At 38.2% G+C, this 21,582-nt stretch overlaps 23 non-coding genes across 23 annotated transcripts; all 23 read right to left on the bottom strand.

Moving 5' to 3' along the window:
• Positions 1 to 3,259: 3,259 nt before the first annotated feature.
• trnal-caa (transfer RNA leucine (anticodon CAA)) lies at positions 3,260 to 3,371 on the bottom strand. Its single transcript has 2 exons — positions 3,334 to 3,371; positions 3,260 to 3,305 (listed from the first exon to the last, which is right to left on the bottom strand). It is a non-coding gene; the product is annotated as a tRNA-Leu (tRNA).
• Positions 3,372 to 3,898: 527 nt separating this feature from the next.
• Positions 3,899 to 4,010, bottom strand: trnal-caa (transfer RNA leucine (anticodon CAA)). Its single transcript has 2 exons — positions 3,973 to 4,010; positions 3,899 to 3,944 (listed from the first exon to the last, which is right to left on the bottom strand). It is a non-coding gene; the product is annotated as a tRNA-Leu (tRNA).
• A 527-nt stretch (positions 4,011 to 4,537) lies between these two features.
• trnal-caa (transfer RNA leucine (anticodon CAA)) lies at positions 4,538 to 4,649 on the bottom strand. The gene is made up of 2 exons: positions 4,612 to 4,649; positions 4,538 to 4,583 (listed from the first exon to the last, which is right to left on the bottom strand). It is a non-coding gene; the product is annotated as a tRNA-Leu (tRNA).
• Positions 4,650 to 5,194: 545 nt separating this feature from the next.
• trnal-caa (transfer RNA leucine (anticodon CAA)) lies at positions 5,195 to 5,306 on the bottom strand. Its single transcript has 2 exons — positions 5,269 to 5,306; positions 5,195 to 5,240 (listed from the first exon to the last, which is right to left on the bottom strand). It is a non-coding gene; the product is annotated as a tRNA-Leu (tRNA).
• Positions 5,307 to 5,833: 527 nt separating this feature from the next.
• Positions 5,834 to 5,945, bottom strand: trnal-caa (transfer RNA leucine (anticodon CAA)). The gene is made up of 2 exons: positions 5,908 to 5,945; positions 5,834 to 5,879 (listed from the first exon to the last, which is right to left on the bottom strand). It is a non-coding gene; the product is annotated as a tRNA-Leu (tRNA).
• Positions 5,946 to 6,490: 545 nt separating this feature from the next.
• Positions 6,491 to 6,602, bottom strand: trnal-caa (transfer RNA leucine (anticodon CAA)). The gene is made up of 2 exons: positions 6,565 to 6,602; positions 6,491 to 6,536 (listed from the first exon to the last, which is right to left on the bottom strand). It is a non-coding gene; the product is annotated as a tRNA-Leu (tRNA).
• Positions 6,603 to 7,126: 524 nt separating this feature from the next.
• On the bottom strand, positions 7,127 to 7,238 carry trnal-caa (transfer RNA leucine (anticodon CAA)). Its single transcript has 2 exons — positions 7,201 to 7,238; positions 7,127 to 7,172 (listed from the first exon to the last, which is right to left on the bottom strand). It is a non-coding gene; the product is annotated as a tRNA-Leu (tRNA).
• Positions 7,239 to 7,783: 545 nt separating this feature from the next.
• On the bottom strand, positions 7,784 to 7,895 carry trnal-caa (transfer RNA leucine (anticodon CAA)). Its single transcript has 2 exons — positions 7,858 to 7,895; positions 7,784 to 7,829 (listed from the first exon to the last, which is right to left on the bottom strand). It is a non-coding gene; the product is annotated as a tRNA-Leu (tRNA).
• A 527-nt stretch (positions 7,896 to 8,422) lies between these two features.
• trnal-caa (transfer RNA leucine (anticodon CAA)) lies at positions 8,423 to 8,534 on the bottom strand. The gene is made up of 2 exons: positions 8,497 to 8,534; positions 8,423 to 8,468 (listed from the first exon to the last, which is right to left on the bottom strand). It is a non-coding gene; the product is annotated as a tRNA-Leu (tRNA).
• A 527-nt stretch (positions 8,535 to 9,061) lies between these two features.
• Positions 9,062 to 9,173, bottom strand: trnal-caa (transfer RNA leucine (anticodon CAA)). Its single transcript has 2 exons — positions 9,136 to 9,173; positions 9,062 to 9,107 (listed from the first exon to the last, which is right to left on the bottom strand). It is a non-coding gene; the product is annotated as a tRNA-Leu (tRNA).
• Positions 9,174 to 9,700: 527 nt separating this feature from the next.
• On the bottom strand, positions 9,701 to 9,812 carry trnal-caa (transfer RNA leucine (anticodon CAA)). The gene is made up of 2 exons: positions 9,775 to 9,812; positions 9,701 to 9,746 (listed from the first exon to the last, which is right to left on the bottom strand). It is a non-coding gene; the product is annotated as a tRNA-Leu (tRNA).
• A 543-nt stretch (positions 9,813 to 10,355) lies between these two features.
• Positions 10,356 to 10,467, bottom strand: trnal-caa (transfer RNA leucine (anticodon CAA)). The gene is made up of 2 exons: positions 10,430 to 10,467; positions 10,356 to 10,401 (listed from the first exon to the last, which is right to left on the bottom strand). It is a non-coding gene; the product is annotated as a tRNA-Leu (tRNA).
• A 294-nt stretch (positions 10,468 to 10,761) lies between these two features.
• Positions 10,762 to 10,873, bottom strand: trnal-caa (transfer RNA leucine (anticodon CAA)). The gene is made up of 2 exons: positions 10,836 to 10,873; positions 10,762 to 10,807 (listed from the first exon to the last, which is right to left on the bottom strand). It is a non-coding gene; the product is annotated as a tRNA-Leu (tRNA).
• A 777-nt stretch (positions 10,874 to 11,650) lies between these two features.
• Positions 11,651 to 11,762, bottom strand: trnal-caa (transfer RNA leucine (anticodon CAA)). Its single transcript has 2 exons — positions 11,725 to 11,762; positions 11,651 to 11,696 (listed from the first exon to the last, which is right to left on the bottom strand). It is a non-coding gene; the product is annotated as a tRNA-Leu (tRNA).
• A 1,182-nt stretch (positions 11,763 to 12,944) lies between these two features.
• Positions 12,945 to 13,056, bottom strand: trnal-caa (transfer RNA leucine (anticodon CAA)). Its single transcript has 2 exons — positions 13,019 to 13,056; positions 12,945 to 12,990 (listed from the first exon to the last, which is right to left on the bottom strand). It is a non-coding gene; the product is annotated as a tRNA-Leu (tRNA).
• A 545-nt stretch (positions 13,057 to 13,601) lies between these two features.
• Positions 13,602 to 13,713, bottom strand: trnal-caa (transfer RNA leucine (anticodon CAA)). Its single transcript has 2 exons — positions 13,676 to 13,713; positions 13,602 to 13,647 (listed from the first exon to the last, which is right to left on the bottom strand). It is a non-coding gene; the product is annotated as a tRNA-Leu (tRNA).
• Positions 13,714 to 14,239: 526 nt separating this feature from the next.
• trnal-caa (transfer RNA leucine (anticodon CAA)) lies at positions 14,240 to 14,351 on the bottom strand. Its single transcript has 2 exons — positions 14,314 to 14,351; positions 14,240 to 14,285 (listed from the first exon to the last, which is right to left on the bottom strand). It is a non-coding gene; the product is annotated as a tRNA-Leu (tRNA).
• Positions 14,352 to 15,535: 1,184 nt separating this feature from the next.
• Positions 15,536 to 15,647, bottom strand: trnal-caa (transfer RNA leucine (anticodon CAA)). Its single transcript has 2 exons — positions 15,610 to 15,647; positions 15,536 to 15,581 (listed from the first exon to the last, which is right to left on the bottom strand). It is a non-coding gene; the product is annotated as a tRNA-Leu (tRNA).
• A 1,185-nt stretch (positions 15,648 to 16,832) lies between these two features.
• Positions 16,833 to 16,944, bottom strand: trnal-caa (transfer RNA leucine (anticodon CAA)). Its single transcript has 2 exons — positions 16,907 to 16,944; positions 16,833 to 16,878 (listed from the first exon to the last, which is right to left on the bottom strand). It is a non-coding gene; the product is annotated as a tRNA-Leu (tRNA).
• A 545-nt stretch (positions 16,945 to 17,489) lies between these two features.
• Positions 17,490 to 17,601, bottom strand: trnal-caa (transfer RNA leucine (anticodon CAA)). Its single transcript has 2 exons — positions 17,564 to 17,601; positions 17,490 to 17,535 (listed from the first exon to the last, which is right to left on the bottom strand). It is a non-coding gene; the product is annotated as a tRNA-Leu (tRNA).
• Positions 17,602 to 18,784: 1,183 nt separating this feature from the next.
• Positions 18,785 to 18,896, bottom strand: trnal-caa (transfer RNA leucine (anticodon CAA)). Its single transcript has 2 exons — positions 18,859 to 18,896; positions 18,785 to 18,830 (listed from the first exon to the last, which is right to left on the bottom strand). It is a non-coding gene; the product is annotated as a tRNA-Leu (tRNA).
• Positions 18,897 to 20,081: 1,185 nt separating this feature from the next.
• trnal-caa (transfer RNA leucine (anticodon CAA)) lies at positions 20,082 to 20,193 on the bottom strand. The gene is made up of 2 exons: positions 20,156 to 20,193; positions 20,082 to 20,127 (listed from the first exon to the last, which is right to left on the bottom strand). It is a non-coding gene; the product is annotated as a tRNA-Leu (tRNA).
• Positions 20,194 to 20,738: 545 nt separating this feature from the next.
• Positions 20,739 to 20,850, bottom strand: trnal-caa (transfer RNA leucine (anticodon CAA)). Its single transcript has 2 exons — positions 20,813 to 20,850; positions 20,739 to 20,784 (listed from the first exon to the last, which is right to left on the bottom strand). It is a non-coding gene; the product is annotated as a tRNA-Leu (tRNA).
• Between the last annotated feature and the right edge of the window lie 732 nt (positions 20,851 to 21,582).

The raw sequence follows: 21,582 nt of genomic DNA, 5'->3' as shown, positions 1-21,582 counted from the left end.
CCTTTTCCAATTTTTCTCTTATTTCTCTCTCCTTCTTCCTCTTACATATCTGTATTAATTTGCAATACTTTATTGTGAATTTTTTAACTAAATATTTAACATTTTCCCACCATATCCTTTTATCTTCACTGTACATTTCATTCTCCTTTTCTTTTTCAATAATTTCTTTAATACTTAAAACATACTCCTCATTCTTCAAAACCTCTACATTTAACACCCATACACCCGGCCCTCTTTTCACTGAACTCCAGTCTACTTGCAAAAAAATTGGTTTATGGTCACTTAAGCTTGATTCTTCATATTTAATGTTACCGATATATCCTTCAATGTTCCTTGTACACAAAATAAAATCAATCCTTGTCTTACACATAAAATTCCCTACTAATTGCCTCCTTGAATATTCTTTCTTTTTTTCATTTCTTTCTCTCCATACATCAATCATATTATTTTCTTCCATTAATAGTTTCAGTTCTTTTCTTCCTTTATCATTTTTAAAAACCATTCCCTCACCCATTTCTAATTTACTGAAAACGGTATTAAAATCACCCATCATAATAACTTCTTTATGCTTTTTTAAAAAATCTCTTAATACATTAAAATATTCCTTCTTTTCATTCTCTACAGTCGGTGCATGAATATTAACTACAATAACTTTTTTCTCCTCATACTCCATTTCAACCGCAATACATTTCCCATCTACGTCATTATATATTGTTTTACATGATACCCCACAGTTTTCTTTTATTAAAATCGCAACTCCTCTTCCAAGCCTCCCATCACCATTGTTATATAAAATCTCTCCGCTCCACCTTTTCCTTATTTCAGTCATGTACTCTTCCCTCCAGTTAGTTTCTTGTAATAAAATCACATCCTCTCCTTTACACATTTCTTTCACCTTTTCAAATTTACCCATGTCCATCAATCCCCTTGCATTAAAAGTAACACAACTTAAAACCATTAAAATAAATAAAAATAAATACATAAAAACCATTATTTTCCATCTTCTCCCTCCAGCCCTCTTAACACTTCATATCTGTTTACACTTTTTACTCGGCCCCTTGTCATTAACTTTTTTCTTGCATTTTCCACATTTGGTTTTACCTTTAATGTTCTTCTTCTACTTTGTCCTCTCTCCCCTCTGTCTTTTCCCATGTTGTCCATCCTTGTTTCTTCTTCACTGTCCATTTCTTTGTTTTGATCATACATTCCCTGTTCATCCCTCTCCACATTATCCAAAAGATTTTTAAAACTGTCAGATATTTCCATTTCTGTCCATTGGGTATTCTGTTCTGCTGTTTGTTCCTCATCCATATCATTCTTTTTTCCTTCTTCTTCTTCCTCTTGGTTTCCTGTTCCTCCTTCTGTTTCCTTTTGTGATAATCCTTCATCCCCTTGTCCTTCATCAATATCTCCTTCCTCTTCAGTGTTTCCTTCATGCACCTGTCCGTCCACCCGATGCTCCAGACCTCCTTCCTCTCCCTCCATCCAACACTCACACTTGTTTAAAATCTTTTGACACTCCGGGCATCTGACCGCATTGCAATCCCTTGCGAAATGTCCCCTTTCCTCGCACTTGTGACACTTAAATTCAGGGCATTCTTTGAGCAGATGATCCGGGCTCATGCACAGCTTACAGGTCTTCACCTGGTGGCTGTGCATCACCCTAAAGTACTGCGGCCCTTCTGCTGTTTCCAGCTTTGTGCTGTAGGGCAATGATGCCACCTCCTTGGGGAATCTCACTTTTAAAAACCTTGTTCCATCCTCTATTTCAGTGCCCGGGTAGCATCTTCTTTTTAATTTTGAAATGGGATTAACTCCCCATCCCTCCAATTTTCTAAAAATGTCTTTATCATCAAGGTAGACGGGCAGGTGCATGAAGGAAACAACATAATCTCTATTTTGCAGTTTCTTTATCTCACAGTTAACTCCTTTAATTAACAATCCCTCAGTCAGTTCATCACATGTTTCTTCTTTCTCCATTGTCAGTTCATATTCCTTTCCTTGTCTTGGCCTTAGTGCTAAAATTTTACCATATCCACATTTTTCCGTCACCGCTTTAATAATATCCACAGCTCTCACCTCATTTACGTTCTCGACATTCACAATCACAGTTGCCTCCTTTAAGTATTTCCTTTCACCAATTTTATCTCTTGCATCTTGTTTTTTACCGTGTCCTGCTCGTTGTCGATACTCCACTCCAGGATCATTTGCCATGCGTGTCTCTCCAGCCAGTCCAGGGTCATTTGCCATACGTGTCTCTCCAAGCAGTCCAGTGTCGTTTGCCATACGTGTCTCTCCAGCCAGTCCAGTTTCGTTTGCCATACGTGTCTCTCCAGCCATTCCAGTGTCGTTTGCCATGCGTGTCTCTCCAGCCAGTCCAGTGTTGTTTGCCAATAATCCGTCCATTGTACAAAAATCAAACAAAAAATTAACCACCCTCCAGCCAGCAAGATGCTGCTGTTAGGTGGTTTAAAACAGAAAAAACAAAAAAAATAAACTAAAGTCCAAAAACAACTCACAAAACAAACACTGACAGAAAAATCAAAATGGAGGAGAGCCTTCCTCTCCCAACTGCAGCCAACACTTCCTGTAGCTCTCTAGCGCCCTCAGGTTGGGATTTGAACCCATGCCTCCATTTGGAGACCAGAAACCTCAGCAACTGAGAAGGGGATGTGTCTTGAGTCTTGCGCCTTAGACCACTCGGCCATCCTGACATATTCTACATGTTATTGAGGTGCAATTCTATCAGTGAAGTTGGTCAGTTGGCAAAATAGAGTATGTAAATTATATTATTTATTGTCTCATAATTACTTCCATTTCTATTTGTAGTCTAGTCAATTCAAAAGAGCATTTGTCAGAAGTGTGAGTTGATCCCACACCTCCATTGGGGAAGCAGAAAACTCAGCAACTGAGAAGGGTGAAAATTCTTGAGTTTGGCACCCTGGAGCACTCTGCCTTTTTGACATATTCACTCAAATAATTGAAGTGCAATTCTAACAGTGAAGTTGGTCAGATGGCAAAATAAAGGATCCAAACATATATATTTTTGATTGTCTCATAATTAGTTACAATTATATTTCTAGTCTTCTCACTCTTGAAGAGTCTTTGTCAGAAGTCAGATTTGAACACCAGTCTACATTTGGAGACTAGAAAGGACAGTTTTATCACTAGAGTTGGTTAGAAGCAAAGAAAAGTGTCCAAAATATAGCATTTAATCTCTAAACGTTGATTCCAAGTCAGTTCACTTCAAAAGACCCATTGTCAGAAGTGGGATTTGAACCCACGCCTCCATTTGGAGACCAGAAACCTCAGCAACTGAGAAGGGGGATGTGTCTTGAGTCTGGCGCCTTAGACCACTCGGCCATCCTGACATATTCTACATGTTATTGAGGTGCAATTCTATCAGTGAAGTTGGTCAGATGGCAGAATAGAGTATGTAAATTATATTACTTCCATTTCTATTTGTAGTCTAGTCAATTCAAAAGAGCATTTGTCAGAAGTGTGGTAGATCCCACACCTCCATTGGGGAAGCAGAAAACTCAGCAACTGAGAAGGGTGAAAATTCTTGAGTTTGGCTCCTTTAGCACTCTGCCTTTTTGACATATTCACTCAAATAATTGAAGTGCAATTCTAACAGTGAAGTTGGTCAGATGGCAAAATAAAGGATCCAAACATATATCTATTTTTGATTGTCTCATAATTAGTTACAATTATATTTCTAGTCTTCTCACTCCTAAAGAGTCTTTGTCAGAAGTCAGATTTGAACACCAGTCTATATTTGGAGACTAGAAAGGACAGTTTTATCACTAGAGTTGGTTAGAAGCAAACAAAAGTGTCCAAAATATAGCATTTACTCTCTAAACGTTGATTCCAAGTCAGTTCACTTCAAAAGACCCATTGTCAGAAGTGGGATTTGAACCCACGCCTCCTTTTGGAGACCAGAAACCTCAGCAACTGAGAAGGGGGATGTGTCTTGAGTCTGGCGCCTTAGACCACTCGGCCATCCTGACTTATTTTACAAGTTATTGAGGTGCAATTCTATCAGTGTCGTTGGTCAGATGGCAGAATAGAGTATGTAAATTATATTACTTCCATTTCTATTTGTAGTCTAGTCAATTCAAAAGAGCATTTGTCAGAAGTGTGAGTAGATCCCACACCTCCATTGGGGAAGCAGAAAACTCAGCAACTGAGAAGGGTGAAAATTCTTGAGTTTGGCGCCCTTTAGCACTTTGCCTTTTTGACATATTCACTCAAATAATTGAAGTGCAATTCTAACAGTGAAGTTGGTCAGATGGCAAAATAAAGGATCCAAACATATATATTTTTGATTGTCTCATAATTAGTTACAATTATATTTCTAGTCTTCTCACTCTTAAAGAGTCTTTGTCAGAAGTCAGATTTGAACACCAGTCTACATTTGGAGACTAGAAAGTACAGTTTTATCACTAGAGTTGGTTAGAAGCAAAGAAAAGTGTCCAAAATATAGCATTTACTCTCTAAACGTTGATTCCAAGTCAGTTCACTTCAAAAGACCCATTGTCAGAAGTGGGATTTGAACCCAAGCCTCCATTTGGAGACCAGAAACCTCAGCAACTGAGAAGGGGGATGTGTCTTGAGTCTGGCTCCTTAGACCACTCGGCCATCCTGACATATTCTACATGTTATTGAGGTGCAATTCTATCAGTGAAGTTGGTCAGTTGGCAAAATAGAGTATGTAAATTATATTATTTATTGTCTCATAATTACTTCCATTTCTATTTGTAGTCTAGTCAATTCAAAAGAGCATTTGTCAGAAGTGTGAGTTGATCCCACACCTCCATTGGGGAAGCAGAAAACTCAGCAACTGAGAAGGGTGAAAATTCTTGAGTTTGGCGCCCTTTAGCACTCTGCCTTTTTGACATATTCACTCAAATAATTGAAGTGCAATTCTAACAGTGAAGTTGGTCAGATGGCAAAATAAAGGATCCAAACATATATATTTTTGATTGTCTCATAATTAGTTACAATTATATTTCTAGTCTTCTCACTCTTAAAGAGTCTTTGTCAGAAGTCAGATTTAAACACCAGTCTACATTTGGAGGCTAGAAAGGACAGTTTTATCACTAGAGTTGGTTAGAAGCAAACAAAAGTGTCCAAAATATAGCATTTACTCTCTAAACGTTGATTCCAAGTCAGTTCACTTCAAAAGACCCATTGTCAGAAGTGGGATTTGAACCCACGCCTCCATTTGGAGACTAGAAACCTCAGCAACTGAGAAGGGGGATGTGTCTTGAGTCTGGCGCCTTAGACCACTCGGCCATCCTGACATATTTTACAAGTTATTGAGGTGCAATTCTATCAGTGTCGTTGGTCAGATGGCAGAATAGAGTATGTAAATTATATAACTTCCATTTCTATTTGTAGCCTAGTCAATTCAAAAGAGCATTTGTCAGAAGTGTGAGTAGATCCCACACCTCCATTGGGGAAGCAGAAAACTCAGCAACTGAGAAGGGTGAAAATTCTTGAGTTTGGCGCCCTTTAGCACTTTGCCTTTTTGACATATTCACTCAAATAATTGAAGTGCAATTCTAACAGTGAAGTTGGTCAGATGGCAAAATAAAGGATCCAAACATATATATTTTTGATTGTCTCATAATTAGTTACAATTATATTTCTAGTCTTCTCACTCTTAAAGAGTCTTTGTCAGAAGTCAGATTTGAACACCAGTCTACATTTGGAGACTAGAAAGGACAGTTTTATCACTAGAGTTGGTTAGAAGCAAAGAAAAATGTCCAAAATATAGCATTTACTCTCTAAACGTTGATTCCAAGTCAGTTCACTTCAAAAGACCCATTGTCAGAAGTGGGATTTGAACCCACGCCTCCATTTGGAGACCAGAAACCTCAGCAACTGAGAAGGGGGATGTGTCTTGAGTCTGGCGCCTTAGACCACTCGGCCATCCTGACATATTCAACATGTTATTGAGGTGCAATTCTATCAGTGAAGTTGGTCAGTTGGCAAAATAGAGTATGTAAATTATATTATTTATTGTCTCATAATTACTTCCATTTCTATTTGTAGTCTAGTCAATTCAAAAGAGCATTTGTCAGAATTGTGAGTAGATCCCACACCTCCATTGGGGAAGCAGAAAACTCAGCAACTGAGAAGGGTGAAAATTCTTGAGTTTGGCGCCCTTTAGCACTCTGCCTTTTTGACATATTCACTCAAATAATTGAAGTGCAATTCTAACAGTGAAGTTGGTCAGATAGCAAAATAAAGGATCCAAACATATATATTTTTGATTGTCTCATAATTAGTTACAATTATATTTCTAGTCTTCTCACTCTTAAAGAGTCTTTGTCAGAAGTCAGATCTGAACACCAGTCTACATTTGGAGGCTAGAAAGGACAGTTTTATCACTAGAGTTGGTTAGAGGCAAAGAAAAGTGTCCAAAATATAGCATTTACCCTCTAAGCGTTAATTCCAAGTCAGTTCACTTCAAAAGTCCCATTGTCAGAAGTGGGATTTGAACCCACGCCTCCATTTGGAGACCAGAAACCTCAGCAACTGAGAAAGGGGATGTGTCTTGAGTCTGGCGCCTTAGACCACTCGGCCATCCTGTCATATTTCACAAGTTATTGAGGTGCAATTCTATCAGTGACGTTGGTCAGATGGCAGAATAGAGTATGTAAATTATATTACTTCCATTTCTATTTGTAGTCTAGTCAATTCAAAAGAGCATTTGTCAGAAGTGTGAGTAGATCCCACACCTCCATTGGGGAAGCAGAAAACTCAGCAACTGAGAAGGGTGAAAATTCTTGAGTTTGGCTCCTTTAGCACTTTGCCTTTTTGACATATTCACTCAAATAATTGAAGTGCAATTCTAACAGTGAAGTTGGTCAGATGGCAAAATAAAGGATCCAAACATATATTTTTGATTGTCTCATAATTAGTTACAATTATATTTCTAGTCTTCTCACTCTTAAAGAGTCTTTGTCAGAAGTCAGATTTGAACACCAGTCTACATTTGGAGGCTAGAAAGGACAGTTTTATCACTAGAGTTGGTTAGAAGCAAAGAAAAGTGTCCAAAATATAGCATTTACTCTCTAAACGTTGATTCCAAGTCAGTTCACTTCAAAAGACCCATTGTCAGAAGTGGGATTTGAACCCACACCTCCATTTGGAGACCAGAAACCTCAGCAACTGAGAAGGTGGATGTGTCTTGAGTCTGGCGCCTTAGACCACTCGGCCATCCTGACATATTCTACATGTTATTGAGGTGCAATTCTATCAGTGAAGTTGGTCAGTTGGCAAAATAGAGTATGTAAATTATATTATTTATTGTCTCATAATTACTTCCATTTCTATTTGTAGTCTAGTCAATTCAAAAGAGCATTTGTCAGAAGTGTGAGTAGATCCCAAACCTCCATTGGGGAAGCAGAAAACTCAGCAACTGAGAAGGGTGAAAATTCTTGAGTTTGGCGCCCTTTAGCACTCTGCCTTTTTGACATATTCACTCAAATAATTGAAGTGCAATTCTAACAGTGAAATTGGTCAGATAGCAAAATAAAGGATCCAAACATATATATTTTTGATTGTCTCATAATTAGTTACAATTTTATTTCTAGTCTTCTCACTCTTAAAGAGTCTTTGTCAGAAGTCAGATCTGAACACCAGTCTACATTTGGAGGCTAGAAAGGACAGTTTTATCACTAGAGTTGGTTAGAGGCAAAGAAAAGTGTCCAAAATATAGCATTTACTCTCTAAGCGTTGATTCCAAGTCAGTTCACTTCAAAAGACCCATTGTCAGAAGTGGGATTTGAACCCACGCCTCCATTTGGAGACCAGAAACCTCAGCAACTGAGAAGGGGGATGTGTCTTGAGTCTGGCGCCTTAGACCACTCGGCCATCCTGACATATTCTACATGTTATTGAGGTGCAATTCTATCAGTGAAGTTGGTCAGATGGCAGAATAGAGTATGTAAATTATATTACTTCCATTTCTATTTGTAGTCTAGTCAATTCAAAAGAGCATTTGTCAGAAGTGTGAGTTGATCCCACACCTCCATTGGGGAAGCAGAAAACTCAGCAACTGAGAAGGGTGAAAATTCTTGAGTTTGGCACCCTGGAGCACTCTGCCTTTTTGACATATTCACTCAAATAATTGAAGTGCAATTCTAACAGTGAAGTTGGTCAGATGGCAAAATAAAGGATCCAAACATATATATTTTTGATTGTCTCATAATTAGTTACAATTATATTTCTAGTCTTCTCACTCTTGAAGAGTCTTTGTCAGAAGTCAGATTTGAACACCAGTCTACATTTGGAGACTAGAAAGGACAGTTTTATCACTAGAGTTGGTTAGAAGCAAAGAAAAGTGTCCAAAATATAGCATTTAATCTCTAAACGTTGATTCCAAGTCAGTTCACTTCAAAAGACCCATTGTCAGAAGTGGGATTTGAACCCACGCCTCCATTTGGAGACCAGAAACCTCAGCAACTGAGAAGGGGGATGTGTCTTGAGTCTGGCGCCTTAGACCACTCGGCCATCCTGACATATTCTACATGTTATTGAGGTGCAATTCTATCAGTGAAGTTGGTCAGATGGCAGAATAGAGTATGTAAATTATATTACTTCCATTTCTATTTGTAGTCTAGTCAATTCAAAAGAGCATTTGTCAGAAGTGTGGTAGATCCCACACCTCCATTGGGGAAGCAGAAAACTCAGCAACTGAGAAGGGTGAAAATTCTTGAGTTTGGCTCCTTTAGCACTCTGCCTTTTTGACATATTCACTCAAATAATTGAAGTGCAATTCTAACAGTGAAGTTGGTCAGATGGCAAAATAAAGGATCCAAACATATATCTATTTTTGATTGTCTCATAATTAGTTACAATTATATTTCTAGTCTTCTCACTCCTAAAGAGTCTTTGTCAGAAGTCAGATTTGAACACCAGTCTATATTTGGAGACTAGAAAGGACAGTTTTATCACTAGAGTTGGTTAGAAGCAAACAAAAGTGTCCAAAATATAGCATTTACTCTCTAAACGTTGATTCCAAGTCAGTTCACTTCAAAAGACCCATTGTCAGAAGTGGGATTTGAACCCACGCCTCCTTTTGGAGACCAGAAACCTCAGCAACTGAGAAGGGGGATGTGTCTTGAGTCTGGCGCCTTAGACCACTCGGCCATCCTGACTTATTTTACAAGTTATTGAGGTGCAATTCTATCAGTGTCGTTGGTCAGATGGCAGAATAGAGTATGTAAATTATATTACTTCCATTTCTATTTGTAGTCTAGTCAATTCAAAAGAGCATTTGTCAGAAGTGTGAGTAGATCCCACACCTCCATTGGGGAAGCAGAAAACTCAGCAACTGAGAAGGGTGAAAATTCTTGAGTTTGGCGCCCTTTAGCACTTTGCCTTTTTGACATATTCACTCAAATAATTGAAGTGCAATTCTAACAGTGAAGTTGGTCAGATGGCAAAATAAAGGATCCAAACATATATATTTTTGATTGTCTCATAATTAGTTACAATTATATTTCTAGTCTTCTCACTCTTAAAGAGTCTTTGTCAGAAGTCAGATTTGAACACCAGTCTACATTTGGAGACTAGAAAGTACAGTTTTATCACTAGAGTTGGTTAGAAGCAAAGAAAAGTGTCCAAAATATAGCATTTACTCTCTAAACGTTGATTCCAAGTCAGTTCACTTCAAAAGACCCATTGTCAGAAGTGGGATTTGAACCCACGCCTCCATTTGGAGACCAGAAACCTCAGCAACTGAGAAGGGGGATGTGTCTTGAGTCTGGCTCCTTAGACCACTCGGCCATCCTGACATATTCTACATGTTATTGAGGTGCAATTCTATCAGTGAAGTTGGTCAGTTGGCAAAATAGAGTATGTAAATTATATTATTTATTGTCTCATAATTACTTCCATTTCTATTTGTAGTCTAGTCAATTCAAAAGAGCATTTGTCAGAAGTGTGAGTAGATCCCACACCTCCATTGGGGAAGCAGAAAACTCAGCAACTGAGAAGGGTGAAAATTCTTGAGTTTGGCGCCCTTTAGCACTCTGCCTTTTTGACATATTCACTCAAATAATTGAAGTGCAATTCTAACAGTGAAGTTGGTCAGATAGCAAAATAAAGGATCCAAACATATATATTTTTGATTGTCTCATAATTAGTTACAATTATATTTCTAGTCTTCTCACTCTTAAAGTCTTTGTCAGAAGTCAGATCTGAACACCAGTCTACATTTGGAGGCTAGAAAGGACAGTTTTATCACTAGAGTTGGTTAGAGGCAAAGAAAAGTGTCCAAAATATAGCATTTACCCTCTAAGCGTTGATTCCAAGTCAGTTCACTTCAAAAGACCCATTGTCAGAAGTGGGATTTGAACCCACGCCTCCATTTGGAGACCAGAAACCTCAACAACTGAGAAGGGGGATGTGTCTTGAGTCTGGCACCTTAGACCACTCAGCCATCCTGTCATTTTTCACAAGTTATTGAGGTGCAATTCTATCAGTGACGTTGGTCAGATGGCAAAATAAGGGATCCAAACATATATATTTTTGATTGTCTCATAATTAGTTACAGTTATATTTCTAGTCTTCTCACTCTTAAAGAGTCTTTGTCAGAAGTCAGATTTGAACACCAGTCTACATTTGGAGACTAGAAAGGACAGTTTTATCACTAGAGTTGGTTAGAAGCAAGGAAAAGTGTCCAAAATATAGCATTTACTCTCTAAACGTTGATTCCAAGTCAGTTCACTTCAAAAGACCCATTGTCAGAAGTGGGATTTGAACCCACGCCTCCATTTGGAGACCAGAAACCTCAGCAACTGAGAAGGGGGATGTGTCTTGAGTCTGGCGCCTTAGACCACTCGGCTATCCTGACATATTCTACATGTTATTGAGGTGCAATTCTATCAGTGAAGTTGGTCAGATGGCAAAATAGAGTATGTAAATTATATTATTTATTGTCTCATAATTACTTCCATTTCTATTTGTAGTCTAGTCAATTCAAAAGAGCATTTGTCAGAAGTGTGAGTAGATCCCACACCTCCATTGGGGAAGCAGAAAACTCAGCAACTGAGAAGGGTGAAAATTCTTGAGTCTGGCGCCTTAGACCACTCGGCCATCCTGACATATTTTACAAGTTATTGAGGTGCAATTCTATCAGTGTCGTTGGTCAGATGGCAGAATAGAGTATGTAAATTATATAACTTCCATTTCTATTTGTAGCCTAGTCAATTCAAAAGAGCATTTGTCAGAAGTGTGAGTAGATCCCACACCTCCATTGGGGAAGCAGAAAACTCAGCAACTGAGAAGGGTGAAAATTCTTGAGTTTGGCGCCCTTTAGCACTTTGCCTTTTTGACATATTCACTCAAATAATTGAAGTGCAATTCTAACAGTGAAGTTGGTCAGATGGCAAAATAAAGGATCCAAACATATATATTTTTGATTGTCTCGTAATTAGTTACAATTATATTTCTAGTCTTCTCACTCTTAAAGAGTCTTTGTCAGAAGTCAGATTTGAACACCAGTCTACATTTGGAGACTAGAAAGGACAGTTTTATCACTAGAGTTGGTTAGAAGCAAAGAAAAATGTCCAAAATATAGCATTTACTCTCTAAACGTTGATTCCAAGTCAGTTCACTTCAAAAGACCCATTGTCAGAAGTGGGATTTGAACCCACGCCTCCATTTGGAGACCAGAAACCTCAGCAACTGAGAAGGGGGATGTGTCTTGAGTCTGGCGCCTTAGACCACTCGGCCATCCTGACATATTCTACATGTTATTGAGGTGCAATTCTATCAGTGAAGTTGGTCAGTTGGCAAAATAGAGTATGTAAATTATATTATTTATTGTCTCATAATTACTTCCATTTCTATTTGTAGTCTAGTCAATTCAAAAGAGCATTTGTCAGAATTGTGAGTAGATCCCACACCTCCATTGGGGAAGCAGAAAACTCAGCAACTGAGAAGGGTGAAAATTCTTGAGTTTGGCGCCCTTTAGCACTCTGCCTTTTTGACATATTCACTCAAATAATTGAAGTGCAATTCTAACAGTGAAGTTGGTCAGATAGCAAAATAAAGGATCCAAACATATATATTTTTGATTGTCTCATAATTAGTTACAATTATATTTCTAGTCTTCTCACTCTTAAAGAGTCTTTGTCAGAAGTCAGATCTGAACACCAGTCTACATTTGGAGGCTAGAAAGGACAGTTTTATCACTAGAGTTGGTTAGAGGCAAAGAAAAGTGTCCAAAATATAGCATTTACCCTCTAAGCGTTAATTCCAAGTCAGTTCACTTCAAAAGTCCCATTGTCAGAAGTGGGATTTGAACCCACGCCTCCATTTGGAGACCAGAAACCTCAGCAACTGAGAAAGCGGATGTGTCTTGAGTCTGGCGGCTTAGAACACTCGGCCATCCTGTCATATTTCACAAGTTATTGAGGTGCAATTCTATCAGTGACGTTGGTCAGATGGCAGAATAGAGTATGTAAATTATATTACTTCCATTTCTATTTGTAGTCTAGTCAATTCAAAAGAGCATTTGTCAGAAGTGTGAGTAGATCCCACACCTCCATTGGGGAAGCAGAAAACTCAGCAACTGAGAAGGGTGAAAATTCTTGAGTTTGGCGCCCTTTAGCACTTTGCCTTTTTGACATATTCACTCAAATAATTGAAGTGCAATTCTAACAGTGAAGTTGGTCAGATGGCAAAATAAAGGATCCAAACATATATTTTTGATTGTCTCATAATTAGTTACAATTATATTTCTAGTCTTCTCACTCTTAAAGAGTCTTTGTCAGAAGTCAGATTTGAACACCAGTCTACATTTGGAGGCTAGAAAGGACAGTTTTATCACTAGAGTTGGTTAGAAGCAAAGAAAAGTGTCCAAAATATAGCATTTACTCTCTAAACATTGATTCCAAGTCAGTTCACTTCAAAAGACCCATTGTCAGAAGTGGGATTTGAACCCACGCCTCCATTTGGAGACCAGAAACCTCAGCAACTGTGAAGGGGGATGTGTTTTGAGTTTGGCGCCTTAGACTGCTCGGCCATCCTGACATATTCCACAAGTTATTGAGGTGCAATTCTATCAGTGAAGTTGGTCAGATGGCAAAATAGAGTATGTAAATTATATTATTTATTGTCTCATAATTACTTAAATTTCTTTTTGTAGTCTAGTCAATTCAAAAGAGCATTTGTCAGAAGTGTGAGTAGATCCCACAGCTCCATTGGGGAAGCAGAAAACTCAGCAACTGAGAAGGGTGAAAATTCTTGAGTTTGGCGCCCTTTAGCACTTTGCCTTTTTGACATATTCACTCAAATAATTGAAGTGCAATTCTAACAGTGAAGTTGGTCAGATGACAAAATAAAGGATCCAAACATATATATTTTTGATTGTCTCATAATTAGTTACAATTATATTTCTAGTCTTCTCACTCTTAAAGAGTCTTTGTCAGAAGTCAGATTTGAACACCAGTCTACATTTGGAGACTAGAAAGGACAGTTTTATCACTAGAGTTGGTTAGAAGCAAAGAAAAGTGTCCAAAATATAGCATTTACTCTCTAAACGTTGATTCCAAGTCAGTTCACTTCAAAAGACCCATTGTCAGAAGTGGGATTTGAACCCACGCCTCCATTTGGAGACCAGAAAACTCAGCAACTGAGAAGAGGGATGTTTCTTGAGTATGGCGCCTTAGACCACTCGGCCATCCTGACATATTCTACATGTTATTGAGGTGCAATTCTATCAGTGACGTTGGTCAGATGGCAGAATAGAGTATGTAAATTATATTATTCCATTTCTATTTGTAGTCTAGTCAATTCAAAAGAGCATCTGTCAGAAGTGTGAGTAGATCCCACACCTCCATTGGGGAAGCAGAAAACTCAGCAACTGAGAAGGGTGAAAATTCTTGAGTTTGGCGCCCTTTAGCACTTTGCCTTTTTGACATATTCACTCAAATAATTGAAGTGCAATTCTAACAGTGAAGTTGGTCAGATGGCAAAATAAAGGATCCAAACATAAATATTTTTGATTGTCTCATAATTAGTTACAATTATATTTCTAGTCTTCTCACTCTTAAAGAGTCTTTGTCAGAAGTCAGATTTGAACACCAGTCTACATTTGGAGACTAGAAAGGACAGTTTTATCACTAGAGTTGGTTAGAAGCAAAGAAAAGTGTCCAAAATAAAGCATTTACTCTCTAAACGTTGATTCCAAGTCAGTTCACTTCAAAAGACCCATTGTCAGATGTGGGATTTGAACCCACGCCTCCATTTGGAGACCAGAAACCTCAGCAACTGAGAAGGGGGATGTGTCTTGAGTTTGGCGCCTTAGACCACTCGGCCATCCTGACATATTCCACAAATTATTGAGGTGCAATTATATCAGTGAAGTTGGTCAGATGGCAAAATAGAGTATGTAAATTATATTATTTATTGTCTCATAATTACTTAAATTTCTTTTTGTAGTCTAGTCATTTCAAAAGAGCATTTGTCAGAAGTGTGAGTAGATCCCACACCTCCATTGGGGAAGCAGAAAACTCAGCAACTGAGAAGGGTGAAAATTCTTGAGTTTGGCGCCCTTTAGCACTCTGCCTTTTTGACATATTCACTCAAATAATTGAAGTGCAATTCTAACAGTGAAGTTGGTCAGATGGCAAAATAAAGGATCCAAACATATATATTTTTGATTGTCTCATAATTAGTTACAATTATATTTCTAGTCTTCTCACTCTTAAAGAGTCTTTGTCAGAAGTCAGATTTGAACACCAGTCTACATTTGGAGGCAAGAAAGGACAGTTTTATCACTAGAGTTGGTTAGAAGCAAAGAAAAGTGTCCAAAATATAGCATTTACTCTCTAAACGTTGATTCCAAGTCAGTTCACTTCAAAAGACCCATTGTCAGAAGTGGGATTCGAACACACGCCTCCATTTGGAGAACAGAAACCTCAGCAACTGAGAAAGGGGATGTGTCTTGAGTCTGGCACCTTAGACTACTCGGCCATCCTGACATATTCTACATGTTATTGAGGTGCAATTCTATCAGTGAAGTTGGTCAGATGGCAGAATAGAGTATGTAAATTATATTACTTCCATTTCTATTTGTAGTCTAGTCAATTCAAAAGAGCATTTGTCCGAAGTGTGAGTAGATCCCACACCTCCATTGGGGAAGCAGAAAACTCAGCAACTGAGAAGGGTGAAAATTCTTGAATTTGGCGCCCTTTAGCACTCTGCCTTTTTGACATATTCACTCAAATAATTGAAGTGCAATTCTAAGAGTGAAGTTGGTCAGATGGCAAAATAAAGGATCCAAACATATATATTTTTGATTGTCTCATAATTAGTTACAATTATATTTCTAGTCTTCTCACTCTTAAAGAGTCTTTGTCAGAAGTCAGATTTGAAAACCAGGCTACATTTGGAGGCTAGAAAGGACAGTTTTATCACTAGAGTTGGTTAGAAGCAAAGAAAAGTGTCCAAAATATAGCATTTAATCTCTAAACGTTGATTCCAAGTCAGTTCACTTCAAAAGACCCATTGTCAGAAGTGGGATTTGAACCCTCGCCTCCATTTGGAGACCAGAAACCTCAGCAACTGAGAAGGGGGATGTGTCTTGAGTCTGGCGCCTTAGACCACTCGGCCATCCTGACATATTCTACATGTTATTGAGGTGCTATTCTATCAGTGAAGTTGGTCAGATGGCAGAATAGAGTATGTAAATTATATTACTTCCATTTCTATTTGTAGTCTAGTCAATTCAAAAGAGCATTTGTCAGAAGTGTGAGTAGATCCCACACCTCCATTGGGGAAGCAGAAAACTCAGCAACTGAGAAGGGTGAAAATTCTTGAGTTTGGCGCCCTTTAGCACTCTGCCTTTTTGACATATTCACTCAAATAATTGAAGTGCAATTCTAACAGTGAAGTTGGTCAGATGGCAAAATAAAGGATCCAAACATATATCTATTTTTGATTGTCTCATAATTAGTTACAATTATATTTCTAGTCTTCTCACTCCTAAAGAGTCTTTGTCAGAAGTCAGATTTGAACACCAGTCTATATTTGGAGACTAGAACGGACAGTTTTATCACTAGAGTTGGTTAGAAGCAAAGACAAGTGTCCAAAATATAGCATTTACTCTCTAAACGTTGATTCCAAGTCAGTTCACTTCTAAAGACCCATTGTCAGAACTGGGATTTAAACCAACGCCTCCATTTGGAGACCAGAAACCTCAGCAACTGAGAAGGGGGATGTGTCTTGAGTTTGGCGCCTTAGACCACTCGGCCATCCTGACATATTCCACAAGTTATTGAGGTGCAATTCTATCAGTGAAGTTGGTCAGATGGCAAAATAGAGTATGTAAATTATATTATTTATTGTCTCATAATTACTTACATTTCTTTTTGTAGTCTAGTCATTTCAAAAGAGCATTTGTCAGAAGTGTGAGTAGATCCCACACCTATATTGGGGAAGCAGAAAACTCAGCAACTGAGAAGGGTGAAAATTCTTGAGTTTGGCGCCCTTTAGCACTCTGCCTTTTGACATATTCACTCAAATAATTGAAGTGCAATTCTAACAGTGAAGTTGGTCAGATAGCAAAATAAAGGATCCAAACATATATATTTTTGATTGTCTCATAATTAGTTACAATTATATTTCTAGTCTTCTCACTCTTAAAGAGTCTTTGTCAGAAGTCAGATTTGAACACCAGTCTACATTTGGAGACTAGAAAGGACAGTTTTATCACTAGAGTTGGTTAGAAGCAAAGAAAAGAGTCCAAAATATAGCATTTACTCTCTAAACGTTGATTCCAAGTCAATTCACTTCAAAAGACCCATTGTCAGAAGTGGGATTTGAACCCACACCTCCATTTGGAGACCAGAAACCTCAGCAACTGAGAAGGGGGATGTGTCTTGAGTCTGGCGCCTTAGACCACTCGGCCATCCTGACATATTCTACATGTTATTGAGGTGCAATTCTATCAGTGAAGTTGGTCAGTTGGCAAAATAGAGTAAGTAAATTATATTATTTATTGTCTCATAATTACTTCCATTTCTATTTGTAGTCTAGTCAATTCAAAAGAGCATTTGTCAGAAGTGTGAGTAGATCCCACACCTCCATTGGGGAAGCAGAAAACTCAGCAACTGAGAAGGGTGAAAATTCTTGAGTTTGGCGCCCTTTAGCACTATGCCTTTTTGACATATTCACTCAAATAATTGAAGTGCCATTCTAACAGTGAAGTTGGTCAGATGGCAAAATAAAGGATCCAAACATATATATTTTTGATTGTTTCTTAATTAGTTACAATTATATTTCTAGTCTTCTCACTCTTAAAGAGTCTTTGTCAGAAGTCAGATTTGAACACCAGGCTACATTTGGAGGCTAGAAAGGACAGTTTTATCACTAGAGTTGGTTAGAAGCAAAGAAAAGTGTCCAAAATATAGCATTTACTCTCTAAACGTTGATTCCAAGTCAGTTCACTTCAAAAGACCCATTGTCAGAAGTGGGATTTGAACCCACGCCTCCATTTGGAGACCAGAAACCTCAGCAACTGAGAAGGGGGATGTGTCTTGAATATGGCGCCGTAGACCACTCGGCCATCCTGACATATTTCACAAGTTATTGAGGTGCAATTGTATCAGTGACGTTGGTCAGATGGCAGAATAGAGTATGTAAATTATATTACTTCCATTTCTATTTGTAGTCTAGTCAATTCAAAAGAGCATTTGTCAGAAGTGTGAGTAGATCCCACACCTCCATTGGGGAAGCAGAAAACTCAGCAACTGAGAAGGGTGAAAATTCTTGAGTTTGGCGCCCTTTAGCACTTTGCCTTTTTGACATATTCACTCAAATAATTGAAGTGCAATTCTACCAGTGAAGTTGGTCAGATGGCAAAATAAAGGATCCAAACATATATATTTTTGATTGTCTCATAATTAGTTACAATTATATTTCTAGTCTTCTCACTCTTAAAGAGTCTTTGTCAGAAGTCAGATTTGAACACCAGGCTACATTTGGAGGCTAGAAAGGACAGTTTTATCACTAGAGTTGGTTAGAAGCAAAGAAAAGTGTCCAAAATATATAATTTACTCTCTAAACGTTGATTCCAAGTCAGTTCACTTCAAAAGACCCATTGTCAGAAGTGGGATTCGAACCCACGCCTCCATTTGGAGACCGAAGCCTCAGCAACTGAGAAGGGGGATGTGTCTTGATTCTGGCGCCTTAGACCACTAGGCCATCCTGACATATTCTACATGTTATTGAGGTGCAATTCTATCAGTGAAGTTGGTCAGATGGCAAAATAGAGTATGTAAATTATATTATTTATTGTCTCATAATTACTTCCATTTCTATTTGTAGTCTAGTCAATTCAAAAGAGCATTTGTCAGAAGTGTGAGTAGATCCCACACCTCCATTGGGGAAGCAGAAAACTCAGCAATTGAGAAGGGTGAAAATTCTTGAGTTTGGCGCCCTTTAGCACTTTGCCTTTTTGACATATTCACTCAAATAATTGAAGTGCAATTCTAACAGTGAAGTTGGTCAGATGGCAAAATAAAGGATCCAAACATATATATTTTTGATTGTCTCATAATTAGTTACAATTATATTTCTAGTCTTCTCACTCTTAAAGAGTCTTTGTCAGAAGTCAGATTTGAACACCAGGCTACATTTGGAGGCTAGAAAGGACAGTTTTATCACTAGAGTTGGTTAGAAGCAAAGAAAAGTGTCCAAAATATATCATTTACTCTCTAAACGTTGATTTCAAGTCCGTTCACTTCAAAAGACCCATTGTCAGAAGTGGGATTTGAACCCACGCCTCCATTTGGAGACCAGAAACCTCAGCAACTGAGAAGGGGGATGTGTCTTGAGTCTGGCGCCTTAGACCACTCGGCCATCCTGACATATTCTACATATTATTGAGGTGCAACTCTATCAGTGACGTTGGTCAGATGGCAGAATAGTGTATGTAAATTATATTACTTCCATTTCTATTTGTAGTCTAGTCAATTCAAAACAGCATTCGTCAGAAGTGTGAGTAGATCCCACACCTCCATTGGGGAAGCAGAAAACTCAGCAACTGAGAAGGGTGAAAATTCTTGAGTTTGGCGCCCTTTAGCACTCTGCCTTTTTGACATATTCACTCAAATAATTGAAGTGCAATTCTAACAGTGAAGTTGGTCAGATGGCAAAATAAAGGATCCAAACATATATCTATTTTTGATTGTCTCATAATTAGTTACAATTATATTTCTAGTCTTCTCACTCCTAAAGAGTCTTTGTCAGAAGTCAGATTTGAACACCAGTCTATATTTGGAGACTAGAACGGACAGTTTTATCACTAGAGTTGGTTAGAAGCAAAGACAAGTGTCCAAAATATAGCATTTACTCTCTAAACGTTGATTCCAAGTCAGTTCACTTCTAAAGACCCATTGTCAGAACTGGGATTTAAACCAACGCCTCCATTTGGAGACCAGAAACCTCAGCAACTGAGAAGGGGGATGTGTCTTGAGTTTGGCGCCTTAGACCACTCGGCCATCCTGACATATTCCACAAGTTATTGAGGTGCAATTCTATCAGTGAAGTTGGTCAGATGGCAAAATAGAGTATGTAAATTATATTATTTATTGTCTCATAATTACTTACATTTCTTTTTGTAGTCTAGTCATTTCAAAAGAGCATTTGTCAGAAGTGTGAGTAGATCCCACACCTATATTGGGGAAGCAGAAAACTCAGCAACTGAGAAGGGTGAAAATTCTTGAGTTTGGCGCCCTTTAGCACTCTGCCTTTTGACATATTCACTCAAATAATTGAAGTGCAATTCTAACAGTGAAGTTGGTCAGATAGCAAAATAAAGGATCCAAACATATATATTTTTGATTGTCTCATAATTAGTTACAATTATATTTCTAGTCTTCTCACTCTTAAAGAGTCTTTGTCAGAAGTCAGATTTGAACACCAGTCTACATTTGGAGACTAGAAAGGACAGTTTTATCACTAGAGTTGGTTAGAAGCAAAGAAAAGAGTCCAAAATATAGCATTTACTCTCTAAACGTTGATTCCAAGTCAATTCACTTCAAAAGACCCATTGTCAGAAGTGGGATTTGAACCCACACCTCCATTTGGAGACCAGAAACCTCAGCAACTGAGAAGGGGGATGTGTCTTGAGTCTGGCGCCTTAGACCACTCGGCCATCCTGACATATTCTACATGTTATTGAGGTGCAATTCTATCAGTGAAGTTGGTCAGTTGGCAAAATAGAGTAAGTAAATTATATTATTTATTGTCTCATAATTACTTCCATTTCTATTTGTAGTCTAGTCAATTCAAAAGAGCATTTGTCAGAAGTGTGAGTAGATCCCACACCTCCATTGGGGAAGCAGAAAACTCAGCAACTGAGAAGGGTGAAAATTCTTGAGTTTGGCGCCCTTTAGCACTATGCCTTTTTGACATATTCACTCAAATAATTGAAGTGCCATTCTAACAGTGAAGTTGGTCAGATGGCAAAATAAAGGATCCAAACATATATATTTTTGATTGTTTCTTAATTAGTTACAATTATATTTCTAGTCTTCTCACTCTTAAAGAGTCTTTGTCAGAAGTCAGATTTGAACACCAGGCTACATTTGGAGGCTAGAAAGGACAGTTTTATCACTAGAGTTGGTTAGAAGCAAAGAAAAGTGTCCAAAATATAGCATTTACTCTCTAAACGTTGATTCCAAGTCAGTTCACTTCAAAAGACCCATTGTCAGAAGTGGGATTTGAACCCACGCCTCCATTTGGAGACCAGAAACCTCAGCAACTGAGAAGGGGGATGTGTCTTGAATATGGCGCCGTAGACCACTCGGCCATCCTGACATATTTCACAAGTTATTGAGGTGCAATTCTATCAGTGACGTTGGTCAGATGGCAGAATAGAGTATGTAAATTATATTACTTCCATTTCTATTTGTAGTCTAGTCAATTCAAAAGAGCATTTGTCAGAAGTGTGAGTAGATCCCACACCTCCATTGGGGAAGCAGAAAACTCAGCAACTGAGAAGGGTGAAAATTCTTGAGTTTGGCGCCCTTTAGCACTTTGCCTTTTTGACATATTCACTCAAATAATTGAAGTGCAATTCTACCAGTGAAGTTGGTCAGATGGCAAAATAAAGGATCCAAACATATATATTTTTGATTGTCTCATAATTAGTTACAATTATATTTCTAGTCTTCTCACTCTTAAAGAGTCTTTGTCAGAAGTCAGATTTGAACACCAGGCTACATTTGGAGGCTAGAAAGGACAGTTTTATCACTAGAGTTGGTTAGAAGCAAAGAAAAGTGTCCAAAATATATAATTTACTCTCTAAACGTTGATTCCAAGTCAGTTCACTTCAAAAGACCCATTGTCAGAAGTGGGATTCGAACCCACGCCTCCATTTGGAGACCGAAGCCTCAGCAACTGAGAAGGGGGATGTGTCTTGATTCTGGCGCCTTAGACCACTAGGCCATCCTGACATATTCTACATGTTATTGAGGTGCAATTCTATCAGTGAAGTTGGTCAGATGGCAAAATAGAGTATGTAAATTATATTATTTATTGTCTCATAAT

This window comes from Carassius carassius, chromosome 18, assembly GCF_963082965.1.
Source record: "Carassius carassius chromosome 18, fCarCar2.1, whole genome shotgun sequence".
In the NCBI taxonomy this organism is placed as follows: Eukaryota; Metazoa; Chordata; class Actinopteri; order Cypriniformes; family Cyprinidae; genus Carassius; species Carassius carassius.
Note: the sequence above shows the minus strand (reverse complement) of the source record. Positions and strands in the feature narration are given on the sequence as shown.